Raw genomic sequence first — 21607 nt, 5'->3', positions numbered from 1 at the left:
CCTCTCTGATTCCAGAACTTTCTGTCACAAAAATGTGAGGAAAATGTGTTTTTTAGCCAAATTTTGAGGTTTGCAAAGGATTCTGGGTAACATAACCTGTTCAGAGCCCCACAAGTCACCCCATCTTGAATTCCCCTAGGTCTCTAGTTGTCAAAAATGCACAGGTTTAGTAGGTTTCCCTAGGTGCCGCCTGAGCTAGAGGCTAAAGTCTACAGGTAGGCACTTTGCAAAAAACACCTCTGTTTTCTTTCAAAAAATGTGATGTGTCCACGTTGCGGTTTGGGGCATTTCCTGTTGCGGGCGCTAGGCCTAACCACACAAGTGAGGTATCATTTTTATCGGGAGACTTGGGGGTACGCTGGGTGGAAGGAAATTTGTGGCTCCTCTCTGATTCCAGAACTTTCTGTCACAAAAATGTGAGGAAAATGTGTTTTTTTAGCCAAATTTTGAGGTTTGCAAAGGATTCTGGGTAACATAACCCGGTCAGAGCCCCACAAGTCACCCAATCTTGGATTCCCCTAGGTCTCTAGTTGTCAAAAATGCACAGGTTTGGTAGGTTTCCCTAGGTGCCGGCTGAGCTAGAGGCCAAAGTCTACAGGTAGGCACTTTGCAAAAAACACCTCTGTTTTCTTTCAAAAAATGTGATGTGTCCACGTTGCGGTTTGGGGCATTTCCTGTTGCGGGCACTAGGCCTAACCACACAAGTGAGGTATAATTTGTATCGGGAGACTTGGGGGAACGCTGGGTGGAATGAAATTTGTGGCTCCTCTCTGATTCCGGAACTTTTTGTCACCAAAATGTGTTTTTTTAGCCAAATTTTGAGGTTTGCAAAGGATTCTGGGTAACAGAACCTGGTCAGAGCCCCACAAGTCACCCCATCTTGGATTCCCCTAGGTCTCTAGTTTTTAGAAATGCACAGGTTTGGTAGGTTTCCCTAGGTGCCGGCTGAGCTACAGGCCAAAATCTACAGGTAGGCACTTTGCAAAAAACACCTCTGTTTTCTTTAAAAAAAATGTGATGTGTCCACGTTGCGTTTTGGGGCATTTTCTGTTGCGGGCGCTAGGCCTACCCACACAAGTGAGGTATCATTTTTATCGGGAGACTTGGGGGAACGCTGGATGGAATGAAGTTTGTGGCTCCTCTCTGATTCCAGAACTTTCTGTCACCAAAATGTGAGGAAAATGTGTTTTTTTAGCCAAATTGTGAGGTTTGCAAAGGATTCTGGGTAACATAACCTGGTCAGAGCCCCACAAGTCACCCCATCTTGGATTCCCCTAGGTCTCTAGTTGTCCAAAATGCACAGATTTGGTAGGTTTCCCTAGGTGCCGGCTGAGCTAGAGGCCAAAGTCTACAGGTAGGCACTTTGCAAAAAACACCTCTGTTTTCTTTCAAAAAATGTGATGTGTCCACGTTGCGGTTTGGGGCATTTCCTGTCGAGGGCGCTAGGCCTACCCACACAAGTGAGGTATAATTTTTATCGGGAGACTTGGGGGAACGCTGGGTGGAAGGAAATTTGTGGCTCCTCTCTGATTCCGGAACTTTCTGTCACCAAAATGTCAGGAAAATGTGTTTTTTTAGCCAAATCTTGAGGTTTGCAAAGGATTCTGGGTAACAGAACCTGGTCAGAGCCCCACAAGTCACCCCATCTTGGATTTCCCTAGGTCTCTAGTTTTAAAAAATGCACAGGTTTGGTAGGTTTGCCTAGGTGCCGGCTGAGCTAGAGGCCAAAATCTACAGGTAGGCACTTTGCAAAAAACACCTCTGTTTTCTTTCAAAAAACGTGATGTGTCCACGTTGCGTTTTGGGGCATTTCCTGTTGCGGGCGCTAGGCCTACCCACACAACTGAGATATCATTTTTATTGGAAGACTTGGGGGAACGCTGGATGGAAGGAAATTTGTGGCTCCTCTTGGATTCCAGAACTTTCTGTCACCAAAATGTGAGGAAAATGTGTTTTTTTAGCCACATTTTGAGGTTTGCAAAGGATTCTGGGTTTCAGAACCTGGTCAGAGCCCCACAAGTCACCCCATCTTGGATTCCCCTAGGTCTCTAGTTTTAAAAAATGCACAGGTTTGGTAGGTTTCCCTAGGTGTCGGCTGAGCTAGAGGCAAAAATCTACAGGTAGGCACTTTGCAAAAAACACCTCTGTTTTCTTTAAAAAAATGTGATGTGTCCACGTTGCGTTTTGGGCCTTTTCCTGTCGCGGGCGCTAGGCCTACCCACACAAGTGAGGTATCATTTTTATCGGGAGACTTGGGGGTACGCTGGGTGGAAGGAACTTTGTGGCTCCTCTCTGATTCCAGAACTTTCTGTCACAAAAATGTGAGGAAAATGTGTTTTTTAGCCAAATTTTGAGGTTTGCAAAGGATTCTGGGTAACATAACCTGTTCAGAGCCCCACAAGTCACCCCATCTTGAATTCCCCTAGGTCTCTAGTTGTCAAAAATGCACAGGTTTAGTAGGTTTCCCTAGGTGCCGCCTGAGCTAGAGGCTAAAGTCTACAGGTAGGCACTTTGCAAAAAACACCTCTGTTTTCTTTCAAAAAATGTGATGTGTCCACGTTGCGGTTTGGGGCATTTCCTGTTGCGGGCGCTAGGCCTAACCACACAAGTGAGGTATCATTTTTATCGGGAGACTTGGGGGTACGCTGGGTGGAAGGAAATTTGTGGCTCCTCTCTGATTCCAGAACTTTCTGTCACAAAAATGTGAGGAAAATGTGTTTTTTTAGCCAAATTTTGAGGTTTGCAAAGGATTCTGGGTAACATAACCCGGTCCGAGCCCCACAAGTCACCCCATCTTGGATTCCCCTAGGTCTCTAGTTGTCAAAAATGCACAGGTTTGGTAGGTTTCCCTAGGTGCCGGCTGAGCTAGAGGCCAAAGTCTACAGGTAGGCACTTTGCAAAAAACACCTCTGTTTTCTTTCAAAAAATGTGATGTGTCCACGTTGCGGTTTGGGGCATTTCCTGTCGCGGGCGCTAGGCCTAACCACACAAGTGAGGTGTCATTTTTATCGGGAGACTTGGGGGAACGCTGGGTGGAATGAAATTTGTGGCTCCTCTCTGATTCCAGAACTTTCTGTCACAAAAATGTGAGGAAAATGTGTTTTTTAGCCAAATTTTGAGGTTTGCAAAGGATTCTGGGTAACATAACCTGTTCAGAGCCCCACAAGTCACCCCATCTTGAATTCCCCTAGGTCTCTAGTTGTCAAAAATGCACAGGTTTAGTAGGTTTCCCTAGGTGCCGCCTGAGCTAGAGGCTAAAGTCTACAGGTAGGCACTTTGCAAAAAACACCTCTGTTTTCTTTCAAAAAATGTGATGTGTCCACGTTGCGGTTTGGGGCATTTCCTGTTGCGGGCGCTAGGCCTAACCACACAAGTGAGGTATCATTTTTATCGGGAGACTTGGGGGTATGCTGGGTGGAAGGAAATTTGTGGCTCCTCTCTGATTCCAGAACTTTCTGTCACAAAAATGTGAGGAAAATGTGTTTTTTTAGCCAAATTTTGAGGTTTGCAAAGGATTCTGGGTAACATAACCCGGTCAGAGCCCCACAAGTCACCCAATCTTGGATTCCCCTAGGTCTCTAGTTGTCAAAAATGCACAGGTTTGGTAGGTTTCCGTAGGTGCCGGCTGAGCTAGAGGCCAAAGTCTACAGGTAGGCACTTTGCAAAAAACACCTCTGTTTTCTTTCAAAAAATGTGATGTGTCCACGTTGCGGTTTGGGGCATTTCCTGTTGCGGGCACTAGGCCTAACCACACAAGTGAGGTATAATTTGTATCGGGAGACTTGGGGGAACGCTGGGTGGAATGAAATTTGTGGCTCCTCTCTGATTCCGGAACTTTTTGTCACCAAAATGTGTTTTTTTAGCCAAATTTTGAGGTTTGCAAAGGATTCTGGGTAACAGAACCTGGTCAGAGCCCCACAAGTCACCCCATCTTGGATTCCCCTAGGTCTCTAGTTTTTAGAAATGCACAGGTTTGGTAGGTTTCCCTAGGTGCCGGCTGAGCTACAGGCCAAAATCTACAGGTAGGCACTTTGCAAAAAACACCTCTGTTTTCTTTAAAAAAAATGTGATGTGTCCACGTTGCGTTTTGGGGCATTTTCTGTTGCGGGCGCTAGGCCTACCCACACAAGTGAGGTATCATTTTTATCGGGAGACTTGGGGGAACGCTGGATGGAATGAAGTTTGTGGCTCCTCTCTGATTCCAGAACTTTCTGTCACCAAAATGTGAGGAAAATGTGTTTTTTTAGCCAAATTGTGAGGTTTGCAAAGGATTCTGGGTAACATAACCTGGTCAGAGCCCCACAAGTCACCCCATCTTGGATTCCCCTAGGTCTCTAGTTGTCCAAAATGCACAGATTTGGTAGGTTTCCCTAGGTGCCGGCTGAGCTAGAGGCCAAAGTCTACAGGTAGGCACTTTGCAAAAAACACCTCTGTTTTCTTTCAAAAAATGTGATGTGTCCACGTTGCGGTTTGGGGCATTTCCTGTCGAGGGCGCTAGGCCTACCCACACAAGTGAGGTATAATTTTTATCGGGAGACTTGGGGGAACGCTGGGTGGAAGGAAATTTGTGGCTCCTCTCTGATTCCGGAACTTTCTGTCACCAAAATGTCAGGAAAATGTGTTTTTTTAGCCAAATCTTGAGGTTTGCAAGGATTCTGGGTAACAGAACCTGGTCAGAGCCCCACAAGTCACCCCATCTTGGATTTCCCTAGGTCTCTAGTTTTAAAAAATGCACAGGTTTGGTAGGTTTGCCTAGGTGCCGGCTGAGCTAGAGGCCAAAATCTACAGGTAGGCACTTTGCAAAAAACACCTCTGTTTTCTTTCAAAAAACGTGATGTGTCCACGTTGCGTTTTGGGGCATTTCCTGTTGCGGGCGCTAGGCCTACCCACACAACTGAGATATCATTTTTATTGGAAGACTTGGGGGAACGCTGGATGGAAGGAAATTTGTGGCTCCTCTTGGATTCCAGAACTTTCTGTCACCAAAATGTGAGGAAAATGTGTTTTTTTAGCCACATTTTGAGGTTTGCAAAGGATTCTGGGTTTCAGAACCTGGTCAGAGCCCCACAAGTCACCCCATCTTGGATTCCCCTAGGTCTCTAGTTTTAAAAAATGCACAGGTTTGGTAGGTTTCCCTAGGTGTCGGCTGAGCTAGAGGCAAAAATCTACAGGTAGGCACTTTGCAAAAAACACCTCTGTTTTCTTTAAAAAAATGTGATGTGTCCACGTTGCGTTTTGGGCCTTTTCCTGTCGCGGGCGCTAGGCCTACCCACACAAGTGAGGTATCATTTTTATCGGGAGACTTGGGGGTACGCTGGGTGGAAGGAACTTTGTGGCTCCTCTCTGATTCCAGAACTTTCTGTCACAAAAATGTGAGGAAAATGTGTTTTTTAGCCAAATTTTGAGGTTTGCAAAGGATTCTGGGTAACATAACCTGTTCAGAGCCCCACAAGTCACCCCATCTTGAATTCCCCTAGGTCTCTAGTTGTCAAAAATGCACAGGTTTAGTAGGTTTCCCTAGGTGCCGCCTGAGCTAGAGGCTAAAGTCTACAGGTAGGCACTTTGCAAAAAACACCTCTGTTTTCTTTCAAAAAATGTGATGTGTCCACGTTGCGGTTTGGGGCATTTCCTGTTGCGGGCGCTAGGCCTAACCACACAAGTGAGGTATCATTTTTATCGGGAGACTTGGGGGTACGCTGGGTGGAAGGAAATTTGTGGCTCCTCTCTGATTCCAGAACTTTCTGTCACAAAAATGTGAGGAAAATGTGTTTTTTTAGCCAAATTTTGAGGTTTGCAAAGGATTCTGGGTAACATAACCCGGTCCGAGCCCCACAAGTCACCCCATCTTGGATTCCCCTAGGTCTCTAGTTGTCAAAAATGCACAGGTTTGGTAGGTTTCCCTAGGTGCCGGCTGAGCTAGAGGCCAAAGTCTACAGGTAGGCACTTTGCAAAAAACACCTCTGTTTTCTTTCAAAAAATGTGATGTGTCCACGTTGCGGTTTGGGGCATTTCCTGTCGCGGGCGCTAGGCCTAACCACACAAGTGAGGTGTCATTTTTATCGGGAGACTTGGGGGAACGCTGGGTGGAATGAAATTTGTGGCTCCTCTCTGATTCCGGAACTTTCTGTCACCAAAATGTGAGGAAAATGTGTTTTTTTAGCCAAATTTTGAGGTTTGCAAAGGATTCTGGGTAACAGAACCTGGTCAGAGCCCCACAAGTCACCCCATCTTGGATTCCCCTAGGTCTCTAGTTTTTAGAAATGCACAGGTTTGGTAGGTTTCCCTAGGTGCCGGCTGAGCTAGAGGCCAAAATCTACAGGTAGGCACTTTGCAGAAAACACCTCTGTTTTCTTTAAAAAAAAATGTGATGTGTCCACGTTGCGTTTTGGGGCATTTTCTGTAGCGGGCGCTAGGCCTACCCACACAAGTGAGGTATCATTTTTATCGGGAGACTTGGGGGAACGCTGGATGGAATGAAGTCTGTGGCTCCTCTCTGATTCCAGAACTTTCTGTCACCAAAATGTGAGGAAAATGTGTTTTTTTAGCCAAATTGTGAGGTTTGCAAAGGATTCTGGGTAACATAACCTGGTCAGAGCCCCACAAGTCACCCCATCTTGGATTCCCCTAGGTCTCTAGTTGTCCAAAATGCACAGATTTGGTAGGTTTCCCTAGGTGCCGGCTGTGCTAGAGGCCAAAGTCTACAGGTAGGCACTTTGCAAAAAACACCTCTGTTTTCTTTCAAAAAATGTGATGTGTCCACGTTGCGGTTTGGGGCATTTCCTGTCGAGGGCGCTAGGCCTACCCACACAAGTGAGGTATAATTTTTATCGGGAGACTTGGGGGAACGCTGGGTGGAAGGAAATTTGTGGCTCCTCTCTGATTCCGGAACTTTCTGTCACCAAAATGTCAGGAAAATGTGTTTTTTTAGCCAAATCTTGAGGTTTGCAAAGGATTCTGGGTAACAGAACCTGGTCAGAGCCCCACAAGTCACCCCATCTTGGATTCCCCTAGGTCTCTAGTTTTAAAAAATGCACAGGTTTGGTAGGTTTGCCTAGGTGCCGGCTGAGCTAGAGGCCAAAATCTACAGGTAGGCACTTTGCAAAAAACACCTCTGTTTTCTTTCAAAAAACGTGATGTGTCCACGTTGCGTTTTGGGGCATTTCCTGTTGCGGGCGCTAGGCCTACCCACACAACTGAGATATCATTTTTATTGGAAGACTTGGGGGAACGCTGGATGGAAGGAAATTTGTGGCTCCTCTTGGATTCCAGAACTTTCTGTCACCAAAATGTGAGGAAAATGTGTTTTTTTAGCCACATTTTGAGGTTTGCAAAGGATTCTGGGTTTCAGAACCTGGTCAGAGCCCCACAAGTCACCCCATCTTGGATTCCCCTAGGTCTCTAGTTTTAAAAAATGCACAGGTTTGGTAGGTTTCCCTAGGTGTCGGCTGAGCTAGAGGCAAAAATCTACAGGTAGGCACTTTGCAAAAAACACCTCTGTTTTCTTTAAAAAAATGTGATGTGTCCACGTTGCGTTTTGGGCCTTTTCCTGTCGCGGGCGCTAGGCCTACCCACACAAGTGAGGTATCATTTTTATCGGGAGACTTGGGGGTACGCTGGGTGGAAGGAAATTTGTGGCTCCTCTCTGATTCCAGAACTTTCTGTCACAAAAATGTGAGGAAAATGTGTTTTTTAGCCAAATTTTGAGGTTTGCAAAGGATTCTGGGTAACATAACCTGTTCAGAGCCCCACAAGTCACCCCATCTTGAATTCCCCTAGGTCTCTAGTTGTCAAAAATGCACAGGTTTAGTAGGTTTCCCTAGGTGCCGCCTGAGCTAGAGGCTAAAGTCTACAGGTAGGCACTTTGCAAAAAACACCTCTGTTTTCTTTCAAAAAATGTGATGTGTCCACGTTGCGGTTTGGGGCATTTCCTGTTGCGGGCGCTAGGCCTAACCACACAAGTGAGGTATCATTTTTATCGGGAGACTTGGGGGTACGCTGGGTGGAAGGAAATTTGTGGCTCCTCTCTGATTCCAGAACTTTCTGTCACAAAAATGTGAGGAAAATGTGTTTTTTTAGCCAAATTTTGAGGTTTGCAAAGGATTCTGGGTAACATAACCCGGTCCGAGCCCCACAAGTCACCCCATCTTGGATTCCCCTAGGTCTCTAGTTGTCAAAAATGCACAGGTTTGGTAGGTTTCCCTAGGTGCCGGCTGAGCTAGAGGCCAAAGTCTACAGGTAGGCACTTTGCAAAAAACACCTCTGTTTTCTTTCAAAAAATGTGATGTGTCCACGTTGCGGTTTGGGGCATTTCCTGTCGCGGGCGCTAGGCCTAACCACACAAGTGAGGTGTCATTTTTATCGGGAGACTTGGGGGAACGCTGGGTGGAATGAAATTTGTGGCTCCTCTCTGATTCCGGAACTTTCTGTCACCAAAATGTGAGGAAAATGTGTTTTTTTAGCCAAATTTTGAGGTTTGCAAAGGATTCTGGGTAACAGAACCTGGTCAGAGCCCCACAAGTCACCCCATCTTGGATTCCCCTAGGTCTCTAGTTTTTAGAAATGCACAGGTTTGGTAGGTTTCCCTAGGTGCCGGCTGAGCTAGAGGCCAAAATCTACAGGTAGGCACTTTGCAGAAAACACCTCTGTTTTCTTTAAAAAAAAATGTGATGTGTCCACGTTGCGTTTTGGGGCATTTTCTGTAGCGGGCGCTAGGCCTACCCACACAAGTGAGGTATCATTTTTATCGGGAGACTTGGGGGAACGCTGGATGGAATGAAGTCTGTGGCTCCTCTCTGATTCCAGAACTTTCTGTCACCAAAATGTGTTTTTTTAGCCAAATTGTGAGGTTTGCAAAGGATTCTGGGTAACATAACCTGGTCAGAGCCCCACAAGTCACCCCATCTTGGATTCCCCTAGGTCTCTAGTTGTCCAAAATGCACAGATTTGGTAGGTTTCCCTAGGTGCCGGCTGTGCTAGAGGCCAAAGTCTACAGGTAGGCACTTTGCAAAAAACACCTCTGTTTTCTTTCAAAAAATGTGATGTGTCCACGTTGCGGTTTGGGGCATTTCCTGTCGAGGGCGCTAGGCCTACCCACACAAGTGAGGTATAATTTTTATCGGGAGACTTGGGGGAACGCTGGGTGGAAGGAAATTTGTGGCTCCTCTCTGATTCCGGAACTTTCTGTCACCAAAATGTCAGGAAAATGTGTTTTTTTAGCCAAATCTTGAGGTTTGCAAAGGATTCTGGGTAACAGAACCTGGTCAGAGCCCCACAAGTCACCCCATCTTGGATTCCCCTAGGTCTCTAGTTGTCAAAAATGCACAGGTTTGGTAGGTTTCCCTAGGTGCCGGCTGAGCTAGAGGCCAAAGTCTACAGGTAGGCACTTTGCAAAAAACACCTCTGTTTTCTTTCAAAAAATGTGATGTGTCCACGTTGCGGTTTGGGGCATTTCCTGTCGCGGGCGCTAGGCCTAACCACACAAGTGAGGTGTCATTTTTATCGGGAGACTTGGGGGAACGCTGGGTGGAATGAAATTTGTGGCTCCTCTCTGATTCCGGAACTTTCTGTCACCAAAATGTGAGGAAAATGTGTTTTTTTAGCCAAATTTTGAGGTTTGCAAAGGATTCTGGGTTTCAGAACCTGGTCAGAGCCCCACAAGTCACCCCATCTTGGATTCCCCTAGGTCTCTAGTTTTCAAAAATGCACAGGTTTGGTAGGTTTCCCTAGGTGCCGGCTGAGCTAGAGGCCAAAGTCTACAGGTAGGCACTTTGCAAAAAACACCTCTGTTTTCTTTCAAAAAATGTGATGTGTCCACGTTGCGGTTTGGGGCATTTCCTGTTGCGGGCACTAGGCCTAACCACACAAGTGAGGTATAATTTGTATCGGGAGACTTGGGGGAACGCTGGGTGGAATGAAATTTGTGGCTCCTCTCTGATTCCGGAACTTTTTGTCACCAAAATGTGTTTTTTTAGCCAAATTTTGAGGTTTGCAAAGGATTCTGGGTAACAGAACCTGGTCAGAGCCCCACAAGTCACCCCATCTTGGATTCCCCTAGGTCTCTAGTTTTTAGAAATGCACAGGTTTGGTAGGTTTCCCTAGGTGCCGGCTGAGCTACAGGCCAAAATCTACAGGTAGGCACTTTGCAAAAAACACCTCTGTTTTCTTTAAAAAAAATGTGATGTGTCCACGTTGCGTTTTGGGGCATTTTCTGTTGCGGGCGCTAGGCCTACCCACACAAGTGAGGTATCATTTTTATCGGGAGACTTGGGGGAACGCTGGATGGAATGAAGTTTGTGGCTCCTCTCTGATTCCAGAACTTTCTGTCACCAAAATGTGAGGAAAATGTGTTTTTTTAGCCAAATTGTGAGGTTTGCAAAGGATTCTGGGTAACATAACCTGGTCAGAGCCCCACAAGTCACCCCATCTTGGATTCCCCTAGGTCTCTAGTTGTCCAAAATGCACAGATTTGGTAGGTTTCCCTAGGTGCCGGCTGAGCTAGAGGCCAAAGTCTACAGGTAGGCACTTTGCAAAAAACACCTCTGTTTTCTTTCAAAAAATGTGATGTGTCCACGTTGCGGTTTGGGGCATTTCCTGTCGAGGGCGCTAGGCCTACCCACACAAGTGAGGTATAATTTTTATCGGGAGACTTGGGGGAACGCTGGGTGGAAGGAAATTTGTGGCTCCTCTCTGATTCCGGAACTTTCTGTCACCAAAATGTCAGGAAAATGTGTTTTTTTAGCCAAATCTTGAGGTTTGCAAAGGATTCTGGGTAACAGAACCTGGTCAGAGCCCCACAAGTCACCCCATCTTGGATTCCCCTAGGTCTCTAGTTTTAAAAAATGCACAGGTTTGGTAGGTTTGCCTAGGTGCCGGCTGAGCTAGAGGCCAAAATCTACAGGTAGGCACTTTGCAAAAAACACCTCTGTTTTCTTTCAAAAAACGTGATGTGTCCACGTTGCGTTTTGGGGCATTTCCTGTTGCGGGCGCTAGGCCTACCCACACAACTGAGATATCATTTTTATTGGAAGACTTGGGGGAACGCTGGATGGAAGGAAATTTGTGGCTCCTCTTGGATTCCAGAACTTTCTGTCACCAAAATGTGAGGAAAATGTGTTTTTTTAGCCACATTTTGAGGTTTGCAAAGGATTCTGGGTTTCAGAACCTGGTCAGAGCCCCACAAGTCACCCCATCTTGGATTCCCCTAGGTCTCTAGTTTTAAAAAATGCACAGGTTTGGTAGGTTTCCCTAGGTGTCGGCTGAGCTAGAGGCAAAAATCTACAGGTAGGCACTTTGCAAAAAACACCTCTGTTTTCTTTAAAAAAATGTGATGTGTCCACGTTGCGTTTTGGGCCTTTTCCTGTCGCGGGCGCTAGGCCTACCCACACAAGTGAGGTATCATTTTTATCGGGAGACTTGGGGGTACGCTGGGTGGAAGGAAATTTGTGGCTCCTCTCTGATTCCAGAACTTTCTGTCACAAAAATGTGAGGAAAATGTGTTTTTTAGCCAAATTTTGAGGTTTGCAAAGGATTCTGGGTAACATAACCTGTTCAGAGCCCCACAAGTCACCCCATCTTGAATTCCCCTAGGTCTCTAGTTGTCAAAAATGCACAGGTTTAGTAGGTTTCCCTAGGTGCCGCCTGAGCTAGAGGCTAAAGTCTACAGGTAGGCACTTTGCAAAAAACACCTCTGTTTTCTTTCAAAAAATGTGATGTGTCCACGTTGCGGTTTGGGGCATTTCCTGTTGCGGGCGCTAGGCCTAACCACACAAGTGAGGTATCATTTTTATCGGGAGACTTGGGGGTACGCTGGGTGGAAGGAAATTTGTGGCTCCTCTCTGATTCCAGAACTTTCTGTCACAAAAATGTGAGGAAAATGTGTTTTTTTAGCCAAATTTTGAGGTTTGCAAAGGATTCTGGGTAACATAACCCGGTCCGAGCCCCACAAGTCACCCCATCTTGGATTCCCCTAGGTCTCTAGTTGTCAAAAATGCACAGGTTTGGTAGGTTTCCCTAGGTGCCGGCTGAGCTAGAGGCCAAAGTCTACAGGTAGGCACTTTGCAAAAAACACCTCTGTTTTCTTTCAAAAAATGTGATGTGTCCACGTTGCGGTTTGGGGCATTTCCTGTCGCGGGCGCTAGGCCTAACCACACAAGTGAGGTGTCATTTTTATCGGGAGACTTGGGGGAACGCTGGGTGGAATGAAATTTGTGGCTCCTCTCTGATTCCGGAACTTTCTGTCACCAAAATGTGAGGAAAATGTGTTTTTTTAGCCAAATTTTGAGGTTTGCAAAGGATTCTGGGTAACAGAACCTGGTCAGAGCCCCACAAGTCACCCCATCTTGGATTCCCCTAGGTCTCTAGTTTTTAGAAATGCACAGGTTTGGTAGGTTTCCCTAGGTGCCGGCTGAGCTAGAGGCCAAAATCTACAGGTAGGCACTTTGCAGAAAACACCTCTGTTTTCTTTAAAAAAAAATGTGATGTGTCCACGTTGCGTTTTGGGGCATTTTCTGTAGCGGGCGCTAGGCCTACCCACACAAGTGAGGTATCATTTTTATCGGGAGACTTGGGGGAACGCTGGATGGAATGAAGTCTGTGGCTCCTCTCTGATTCCAGAACTTTCTGTCACCAAAATGTGAGGAAAATGTGTTTTTTTAGCCAAATTGTGAGGTTTGCAAAGGATTCTGGGTAACATAACCTGGTCAGAGCCCCACAAGTCACCCCATCTTGGATTCCCCTAGGTCTCTAGTTGTCCAAAATGCACAGATTTGGTAGGTTTCCCTAGGTGCCGGCTGTGCTAGAGGCCAAAGTCTACAGGTAGGCACTTTGCAAAAAACACCTCTGTTTTCTTTCAAAAAATGTGATGTGTCCACGTTGCGGTTTGGGGCATTTCCTGTCGAGGGCGCTAGGCCTACCCACACAAGTGAGGTATAATTTTTATCGGGAGACTTGGGGGAACGCTGGGTGGAAGGAAATTTGTGGCTCCTCTCTGATTCCGGAACTTTCTGTCACCAAAATGTCAGGAAAATGTGTTTTTTTAGCCAAATCTTGAGGTTTGCAAAGGATTCTGGGTAACAGAACCTGGTCAGAGCCCCACAAGTCACCCCATCTTGGATTCCCCTAGGTCTCTAGTTTTAAAAAATGCACAGGTTTGGTAGGTTTGCCTAGGTGCCGGCTGAGCTAGAGGCCAAAATCTACAGGTAGGCACTTTGCAAAAAACACCTCTGTTTTCTTTCAAAAAACGTGATGTGTCCACGTTGCGTTTTGGGGCATTTCCTGTTGCGGGCGCTAGGCCTACCCACACAACTGAGATATCATTTTTATTGGAAGACTTGGGGGAACGCTGGATGGAAGGAAATTTGTGGCTCCTCTTGGATTCCAGAACTTTCTGTCACCAAAATGTGAGGAAAATGTGTTTTTTTAGCCACATTTTGAGGTTTGCAAAGGATTCTGGGTTTCAGAACCTGGTCAGAGCCCCACAAGTCACCCCATCTTGGATTCCCCTAGGTCTCTAGTTTTAAAAAATGCACAGGTTTGGTAGGTTTCCCTAGGTGTCGGCTGAGCTAGAGGCAAAAATCTACAGGTAGGCACTTTGCAAAAAACACCTCTGTTTTCTTTAAAAAAATGTGATGTGTCCACGTTGCGTTTTGGGCCTTTTCCTGTCGCGGGCGCTAGGCCTACCCACACAAGTGAGGTATCATTTTTATCGGGAGACTTGGGGGTACGCTGGGTGGAAGGAAATTTGTGGCTCCTCTCTGATTCCAGAACTTTCTGTCACAAAAATGTGAGGAAAATGTGTTTTTTAGCCAAATTTTGAGGTTTGCAAAGGATTCTGGGTAACATAACCTGTTCAGAGCCCCACAAGTCACCCCATCTTGAATTCCCCTAGGTCTCTAGTTGTCAAAAATGCACAGGTTTAGTAGGTTTCCCTAGGTGCCGCCTGAGCTAGAGGCTAAAGTCTACAGGTAGGCACTTTGCAAAAAACACCTCTGTTTTCTTTCAAAAAATGTGATGTGTCCACGTTGCGGTTTGGGGCATTTCCTGTTGCGGGCGCTAGGCCTAACCACACAAGTGAGGTATCATTTTTATCGGGAGACTTGGGGGTACGCTGGGTGGAAGGAAATTTGTGGCTCCTCTCTGATTCCAGAACTTTCTGTCACAAAAATGTGAGGAAAATGTGTTTTTTTAGCCAAATTTTGAGGTTTGCAAAGGATTCTGGGTAACATAACCCGGTCCGAGCCCCACAAGTCACCCCATCTTGGATTCCCCTAGGTCTCTAGTTGTCAAAAATGCACAGGTTTGGTAGGTTTCCCTAGGTGCCGGCTGAGCTAGAGGCCAAAGTCTACAGGTAGGCACTTTGCAAAAAACACCTCTGTTTTCTTTCAAAAAATGTGATGTGTCCACGTTGCGGTTTGGGGCATTTCCTGTCGCGGGCGCTAGGCCTAACCACACAAGTGAGGTGTCATTTTTATCGGGAGACTTGGGGGAACGCTGGGTGGAATGAAATTTGTGGCTCCTCTCTGATTCCGGAACTTTCTGTCACCAAAATGTGAGGAAAATGTGTTTTTTTAGCCAAATTTTGAGGTTTGCAAAGGATTCTGGGTAACAGAACCTGGTCAGAGCCCCACAAGTCACCCCATCTTGGATTCCCCTAGGTCTCTAGTTTTTAGAAATGCACAGGTTTGGTAGGTTTCCCTAGGTGCCGGCTGAGCTAGAGGCCAAAATCTACAGGTAGGCACTTTGCAGAAAACACCTCTGTTTTCTTTAAAAAAAAATGTGATGTGTCCACGTTGCGTTTTGGGGCATTTTCTGTAGCGGGCGCTAGGCCTACCCACACAAGTGAGGTATCATTTTTATCGGGAGACTTGGGGGAACGCTGGATGGAATGAAGTCTGTGGCTCCTCTCTGATTCCAGAACTTTCTGTCACCAAAATGTGAGGAAAATGTGTTTTTTTAGCCAAATTGTGAGGTTTGCAAAGGATTCTGGGTAACATAACCTGGTCAGAGCCCCACAAGTCACCCCATCTTGGATTCCCCTAGGTCTCTAGTTGTCCAAAATGCACAGATTTGGTAGGTTTCCCTAGGTGCCGGCTGTGCTAGAGGCCAAAGTCTACAGGTAGGCACTTTGCAAAAAACACCTCTGTTTTCTTTCAAAAAATGTGATGTGTCCACGTTGCGGTTTGGGGCATTTCCTGTCGAGGGCGCTAGGCCTACCCACACAAGTGAGGTATAATTTTTATCGGGAGACTTGGGGGAACGCTGGGTGGAAGGAAATTTGTGGCTCCTCTCTGATTCCGGAACTTTCTGTCACCAAAATGTCAGGAAAATGTGTTTTTTTAGCCAAATCTTGAGGTTTGCAAAGGATTCTGGGTAACAGAACCTGGTCAGAGCCCCACAAGTCACCCCATCTTGGATTCCCCTAGGTCTCTAGTTTTAAAAAATGCACAGGTTTGGTAGGTTTGCCTAGGTGCCGGCTGAGCTAGAGGCCAAAATCTACAGGTAGGCACTTTGCAAAAAACACCTCTGTTTTCTTTCAAAAAACGTGATGTGTCCACGTTGCGTTTTGGGGCATTTCCTGTTGCGGGCGCTAGGCCTACCCACACAACTGAGATATCATTTTTATTGGAAGACTTGGGGGAACGCTGGATGGAAGGAAATTTGTGGCTCCTCTTGGATTCCAGAACTTTCTGTCACCAAAATGTGAGGAAAATGTGTTTTTTTAGCCACATTTTGAGGTTTGCAAAGGATTCTGGGTTTCAGAACCTGGTCAGAGCCCCACAAGTCACCCCATCTTGGATTCCCCTAGGTCTCTAGTTTTCAAAAATGCACAGGTTTGGTAGGTTTCCCTAGGTGTCGGCTGAGCTAGAGGCCAAAATCTACAGGTAGGCACTTTGCAAAAAACACCTCTGTTTTCTTTAAAAAAATGTGATGTGTCCACGTTGCGTTTTGGGCCTTTTCCTGTCGCGGGCGCTAGGCCTACCCACACAAGTGAGGTATCATTTTTATCGGGAGACTTGGGGGTACGCTGGGTGGAAGGAAATTTGTGGCTCCTCTCTGATTCCAGAACTTTCTGTCACAAAAATGTGAGGAAAATGTGTTTTTTAGCCAAATTTTGAGGTTTGCAAAGGATTCTGGGTAACATAACCTGTTCAGAGCCCCACAAGTCACCCCATCTTGAATTCCCCTAGGTCTCTAGTTGTCAAAAATGCACAGGTTTAGTAGGTTTCCCTAGGTGCCGCCTGAGCTAGAGGCTAAAGTCTACAGGTAGGCACTTTGCAAAAAACACCTCTGTTTTCTTTCAAAAAATGTGATGTGTCCACGTTGCGGTTTGGGGCATTTCCTGTTGCGGGCGCTAGGCCTAACCACACAAGTGAGGTATCATTTTTATCGGGAGACTTGGGGGTACGCTGGGTGGAAGGAAATTTGTGGCTCCTCTCTGATTCCAGAACTTTCTGTCACAAAAATGTGAGGAAAATTTGTTTTTTTAGCCAAATTTTGAGGTTTGCAAAGGATTCTGGTTAACATAACCCGGTCAGAGCCCCACAAGTCACCCCATCTTGGATTCCCCTAGGTCTCTAGTTGTCAAAAATGCACAGGTTTGGTAGGTTTCCCTAGGTGCCGGCTGAGCTAGAGGCCAAAGTCTACAGGTAGGCACTTTGCAAAAAACACCTCTGTTTTCTTTAAAAAAATGTGATGTGTCCACGTTGCGGTTTGGGGCATATCCTGTCGCGGGCGCTAGGCCTAACCACACAAGTGAGGTATAATTTGTATCGGGAGACTTGGGGGAACGCTGGGTGGAATGAAATTTGTGGCTCCTCTCTGATTCCGGAACTTTCTGTCACCAAAATGTGAGGAAAATGTGTTTTTTTAGCCAAATTTTGAGGTTTGCAAAGGATTCTGGGTAACAGAACCTGGTCAGAGCCCCACAAGTCACCCCATCTTGGATTCCCCTAGGTCTCTAGTTTTTAGAAATGCACAGGTTTGGTAGGTTTCCCTAGGTGCCGGCTGAGCTACAGGCCAAAATCTACAGGTAGGCACTTTGCAAAAAACACCTCTGTTTTCTTTAAAAAAAATGTGATGTGTCCACGTTGCGTTTTGGGGCATTTTCTGTTGCGGGCGCTAGGCCTACTCACACAAGTGAGGTATCATTTTTATCGGGAGAGTTGGGGGTACGCTGGGTGGAAGGAAATTTGTGGCTCCTCTCTGATTCCAGAACTTTCTGTCACAAAAATGTGAGGAAAATGTGTTTTTTAGCCAAATTTTGAGGTTTGCAAAGGATTCTGGGTAACATAACCTGTTCAGAGCCCCACAAGTCACCCCATCTTGAATTCCCCTAGGTCTCTAGTTGTCAAAAATGCACAGGTTTAGTAGGTTTCCCTAGGTGCCGCCTGAGCTAGAGGCTAAAGTCTACAGGTAGGCACTTTGCAAAAAACACCTCTGTTTTCTTTCAAAAAATGTGATGTGTCCACGTTGCGGTTTGGGGCATTTCCTGTTGCGGGCGCTAGGCCTAACCACACAAGTGAGGTATCATTTTTATCGGGAGACTTGGGGGTACGCTGGGTGGAAGGAAATTTGTGGCTCCTCTCTGATTCCAGAACTTTCTGTCACAAAAATGTGAGGAAAATGTGTTTTTTTAGCCAAATTTTGAGGTTTGCAAAGGATTCTGGGTAACATAACCCGGTCAGAGCCCCACAAGTCACCCAATCTTGGATTCCCCTAGGTCTCTAGTTGTCAAAAATGCACAGGTTTGGTAGGTTTCCCTAGGTGCCGGCTGAGCTAGAGGCCAAAGTCTACAGGTAGGCACTTTGCAAAAAACACCTCTGTTTTCTTTCAAAAAATGTGATGTGTCCACGTTGCGGTTTGGGGCATTTCCTGTTGCGGGCACTAGGCCTAACCACACAAGTGCGGTATAATTTGTATCGGGAGACTTGGGGGAACGCTGGGTGGAATGAAATTTGTGGCTCCTCTCTGATTCCGGAACTTTTTGTCACCAAAATGTGTTTTTTTAGCCAAATTTTGAGGTTTGCAAAGGATTCTGGGTAACAGAACCTGGTCAGAGCCCCACAAGTCACCCCATCTTGGATTCCCCTAGGTCTCTAGTTTTTAGAAATGCACAGGTTTGGTAGGTTTCCCTAGGTGCCGGCTGAGCTACAGGCCAAAATCTACAGGTAGGCACTTTGCAAAAAACACCTCTGTTTTCTTTAAAAAAAATGTGATGTGTCCACGTTGCGTTTTGGGGCATTTTCTGTTGCGGGCGCTAGGCCTACCCACACAAGTGAGGTATCATTTTTATCGGGAGACTTGGGGGAACGCTGGATGGAATGAAGTTTGTGGCTCCTCTCTGATTCCAGAACTTTCTGTCACCAAAATGTGAGGAAAATGTGTTTTTTTAGCCAAATTGTGAGGTTTGCAAAGGATTCTGGGTAACATAACCTGGTCAGAGCCCCACAAGTCACCCCATCTTGGATTCCCCTAGGTCTCTAGTTGTCCAAAATGCACAGATTTGGTAGGTTTCCCTAGGTGCCGGCTGAGCTAGAGGCCAAAGTCTACAGGTAGGCACTTTGCAAAAAACACCTCTGTTTTCTTTCAAAAAATGTGATGTGTCCACGTTGCGGTTTGGGGCATTTCCTGTCGAGGGCGCTAGGCCTACCCACACAAGTGAGGTATAATTTTTATCGGGAGACTTGGGGGAACGCTGGGTGGAAGGAAATTTGTGGCTCCTCTCTGATTCCGGAACTTTCTGTCACCAAAATGTCAGGAAAATGTGTTTTTTTAGCCAAATCTTGAGGTTTGCAAAGGATTCTGGGTAACAGAACCTGGTCAGAGCCCCACAAGTCACCCCATCTTGGATTCCCCTAGGTCTCTAGTTTTAAAAAATGCACAGGTTTGGTAGGTTTGCCTAGGTGCCGGCTGAGCTAGAGGCCAAAATCTACAGGTAGGCACTTTGCAAAAAACACCTCTGTTTTCTTTCAAAAAACGTGATGTGTCCACGTTGCGTTTTGGGGCATTTCCTGTTGCGGGCGCTAGGCCTACCCACACAACTGAGATATCATTTTTATTGGAAGACTTGGGGGAACGCTGGATGGAAGGAAATTTGTGGCTCCTCTTGGATTCCAGAACTTTCTGTCACCAAAATGTGAGGAAAATGTGTTTTTTTAGCCACATTTTGAGGTTTGCAAAGGATTCTGGGTTTCAGAACCTGGTCAGAGCCCCACAAGTCACCCCATCTTGGATTCCCCTAGGTCTCTAGTTTAAAAAAATGCACAGGTTTGGTAGGTTTCCCTAGGTGTCGGCTGAGCTAGAGGCCAAAATCTACAGTTAGGCACTTTGCAAAAAACACCTCTGTTTTCTTTAAAAAAATGTGATGTGTCCACGTTGCGTTTTGGGCCTTTTCCTGTCGCGGGCGCTAGGCCTACCCACACAAGTGAGGTATCATTTTTATCGGGAGACTTGGGGGTACGCTGGGTGGAAGGAAATTTGTGGCTCCTCTCTGATTCCAGAACTTTCTGTCACAAAAATGTGAGGAAAATGTGTTTTTTAGCCAAATTTTGAGGTTTGCAAAGGATTCTGGGTAACATAACCTGTTCAGAGCCCCACAAGTCACCCCATCTTGAATTCCCCTAGGTCTCTAGTTGTCAAAAATGCACAGGTTTAGTAGGTTTCCCTAGGTGCCACCTGAGCTAGAGGCTAAAGTCTACAGGTAGGCACTTTGCAAAAAACACCTCTGTTTTCTTTCAAAAAATGTGATGTGTCCACGTTGCGGTTTGGGGCATTTCCTGTTGCGGGCGCTAGGCCTAACCACACAAGTGAGGTATCATTTTTATCGGGAGACTTGGGGGTACGCTGGGTGGAAGGAAATTTGTGGCTCCTCTCTGATTCCAGAACTTTCTGTCACAAAAATGTGAGGAAAATGTGTTTTTTTAGCCAAATTTTGAGGTTTGCAAAGGATTCTGGGTAACATAACCCGGTCCGAGCCCCACAAGTCACCCCATCTTGGATTCCCCTAGGTCTCTAGTTGTCAAAAATGCACAGGTTTGGTAGGTTTCCCTAGGTGCCGGCTGAGCTAGAGGCCAAAGTCTACAGGTAGGCACTTTGCAAAAAACACCTCTGTTTTCTTTCAAAAAATGTGATGTGTCCACGTTGCGGTTTGGGGCATTTCCTGTCGCGGGCGCTAGGCCTAACCACACAAGTGAGGTATCATTTTTATCGGGAGACTTGGGGGAACGCTGGGTGGAATGAAATTTGTGGCTCCTCTCTGATTCCGGAACTTTCTGTCACCAAAATGTGAGGAAAATGTGTTTTTTTAGCCAAATTTTGAGGTTTGCAAAGGATTCTGGGTAACAGAACCTGGTCAGAGCCCCACAAGTCACCCCATCTTGGATTCCCCTAGGTCTCTAGTTTTTAGAAATGCACAGGTTTGGTAGGTTTCCCTAGGTGCCGGCTGAGCTAGAGGCCAAAATCTACAGGTAGGCACTTTGCAGAAAACACCTCTGTTTTCTTTAAAAAAAAATGTGATGTGTCCACGTTGCGTTTTGGGGCATTTTCTGTAGCGGGCGCTAGGCCTACCCACACAAGTGAGGTATCATTTTTATCGGGAGACTTGGGGGAACGCTGGATGGAATGAAGTTTGTGGCTCCTCTCTGATTCCAGAACTTTCTGTCACCAAAATGTGAGGAAAATGTGTTTTTTTAGCCAAATTGTGAGGTTTGCAAAGGATTCTGGGTAACATAACCTGGTCAGAGCCCCACAAGTCACCCCATCTTGGATTCCCCTAGGTCTCTAGTTGTCCAAAATGCACAGATTTGGTAGGTTTCCCTAGGTGCCGGCTGTGCTAGAGGCCAAAGTCTACAGGTAGGCACTTTGCAAAAAACACCTCTGTTTTCTTTCAAAAAATGTGATGTGTCCACGTTGCGGTTTGGGGCATTTCCTGTCGAGGGCGCTAGGCCTACCCACACAAGTGAGGTATAATTTTTATCGGGAGACTTGGGGGAACGCTGGGTGGAAGGAAATTTGTGGCTCCTCTCTGATTCCGGAACTTTCTGTCACCAAAATGTCAGGAAAATGTGTTTTTTTAGCCAAATCTTGAGGTTTGCAAAGGATTCTGGGTAACAGAACCTGGTCAGAGCCCCACAAGTCACCCCATCTTGGATTCCCCTAGGTCTCTAGTTTTAAAAAATGCACAGGTTTGGTAGGTTTGCCTAGGTGCCGGCTGAGCTAGAGGCCAAAATCTACAGGTAGGCACTTTGCAAAAAACACCTCTGTTTTCTTTCAAAAAACGTGATGTGTCCACGTTGCGTTTTGGGGCATTTCCTGTTGCGGGCGCTAGGCCTACCCACACAACTGAGATATCATTTTTATTGGAAGACTTGGGGGAACGCTGGATGGAAGGAAATTTGTGGCTCCTCTTGGATTCCAGAACTTTCTGTCACCAAAATGTGAGGAAAATGTGTTTTTTTAGCCACATTTTGAGGTTTGCAAAGGATTCTGGGTTTCAGAACCTGGTCAGAGCCCCACAAGTCACCCCATCTTGGATTCCCCTAGGTCTCTAGTTTTCAAAAATGCACAGGTTTGGTAGGTTTCCCTAGGTGTCGGCTGAGCTAGAGGCCAAAAT

Source organism: Pleurodeles waltl, chromosome 5 (assembly GCF_031143425.1).
Source record: "Pleurodeles waltl isolate 20211129_DDA chromosome 5, aPleWal1.hap1.20221129, whole genome shotgun sequence".
Lineage (NCBI taxonomy): Eukaryota > Metazoa > Chordata > Amphibia > Caudata > Salamandridae > Pleurodeles > Pleurodeles waltl.
The sequence above is the reverse complement of the archived record's forward strand: the minus strand, read 5'-3'. Positions refer to the sequence as shown.